Source organism: Capsicum annuum, chromosome 6 (genome assembly GCF_002878395.1).
Source record: "Capsicum annuum cultivar UCD-10X-F1 chromosome 6, UCD10Xv1.1, whole genome shotgun sequence".
Taxonomy (NCBI): domain Eukaryota; kingdom Viridiplantae; phylum Streptophyta; class Magnoliopsida; order Solanales; family Solanaceae; genus Capsicum; species Capsicum annuum.
In genome coordinates, this window is record NC_061116.1 from 182,481,621 (window position 1) to 182,483,573 (window position 1,953).

The 1,953-nt window shown below is 40.2% G+C and overlaps 1 pseudogene; it reads right to left on the reverse strand.

Moving 5' to 3' along the window:
- Positions 1-433: 433 nt before the first annotated feature.
- LOC124899278 lies at positions 434-1,616 on the reverse strand (annotated as a pseudogene).
- Between the last annotated feature and the right edge of the window lie 337 nt (positions 1,617-1,953).

Sequence of the window (1,953 nt, forward strand, 5' to 3'; positions counted from 1 at the left end):
CTCCAAGCTACCAACAAATGAACTATATACCATTTGATCCCTCTATCAGCCAAAAAATATTAATTGTTATAAAATATGTCATCGAGGGATTTTACTTTATCATGAATCCATTGATTCTATATGAATTATTACTACTACCTCTTTCACACTTTATTCGTACATGGAGTGGGGCGGAGAGAGGAGAGAAATGGAATTTTATTTTTTATTTCACAAATGGGCATGCTAGATCATATATCTATATACGGATAGATAGATCGACCAGTGGGTTCGCACCTGAGATCTTTCTACAGATAGTGGGGGTATCCACCCCTATATCCATGTTTTATTCAGAGGAATAAAATAAAAATAGTCTTTCGGAGAGATGACTGAGTGGTTGATAGCCCCGGTCTTGAAAACCGGTATAGTTTTGAACAAAGAACTATCGAGGGTTCGAATCCCTGTCTCTCCTTTTTTGCTAATTGAATAGATTTTTTTCTTTAGTGGTTTTGCCTAATCTACTATCCGAAAGAAAGGGGAATGGCTCGGATATCCCACCTAGCCAAGCCAGAAAAATAGATTCGATATAAATTAGATAAAATGAGTTGAAAAAAAGAAGAAGAAAAAAGGAATACTTAAGCTGATTCCAAGATGTATGATTGAATCAAAGTGATTTGTACTTCATTCAAGCATTGGATCTCCTGTCTCATCTCAATTAAGAGGGGTCATGAAAAGAACAGGTTCAAGGTCACGATCAATTCCTTTTTCAAATCCTGCTGCAGCTGCACGAGCCCTTCCCGCGTTCCACAAATGACCTACGAAGAAGAAGAATCCTAGAACAAAATGAAAGGTAGCTTACCAACTTCTAGGAGAGATATAATTGACTGCATTGATCTCGGTAGCTACACCACCCATGGAATTTAAAGAACCTAAAGGAGCATGAGTCATATATTCCACAGAACGTCGTTCCTGCCAAGGTTGTATGTCTTTTTTCAACCTACTCAAGTCTAACCCATTTGGACCCCTTAGAGGCTCTAACCATGGAGAACGCAGATCCCAAAAACGCATAGTTTCTCCTCCAAAAATGACTTCTCCGGGTGGGGAACGCATTAGATATTTACCTAAACTAGTAGGCCCTTGAGCGGATCCCACGTTAGCCCCAAGGCGTTGGTCTCTAACTAGAAAAGAATGCTTGAGCTTGAGAAGCTTCTGGTCCAGTAGATTCGTAAAATTCACTAGGATAAGCGGTATTATTGAACCAGACAAAACAACAAGCAATGAAACCAAAGACGGCTAAAGCCCCTAAACTATAAGATAAGTAAGCCTCTCCAGACCATACAAGTGCGCGTCGAGCCCATGCGAAGGGTTTGGTTAAGATATGCCAGATTACACCAAGTATACAAATGGAACCTTTCCCCTCCAAAAGGGGATTTTAGTAAATAACCAAATATGATACTCGGGCTAAGGGTCAAGTTGGTAATTTTTCTTACATCTCCCCCTCCCGGAGCCCAGGTATCATATATGCCCCCAAAATAAAGAGCCTTGAATACTAGAAGAAAAGCACCTAGACCTAACAAGATTAAGTGAATACCTAAAATTGTGGTCATTTTATTTCAATCTTTCCAGACATAACCAAAGAAGGGAAAAGATTCTTCAAGTGTCTTAGGTCCCAGAAGTTCATGATAAATGCCGCCAAAGCCCAATACTTCAGAAGAAATTAAATGAAGTACTCCAGATATAAAGTATGGAAAGGTGTCTATAACTTCGCCCCCAGGGCCTACCCCCCAACCTAGAGTAGCTAGGTGGGGAAGTAAAATCAATCATCATAGGCTTCTCGGGTAACAAGCTCCCACTCACGACCCATGTAACAAGCTACGTCAAGTAAGAAATGTAGAACAATTAGTTCATAAGGACCACCGTTGTATAACCATTCATCAACGGATGCCGCTTCCCAGATTGGGTAAAAATGTAAACCTA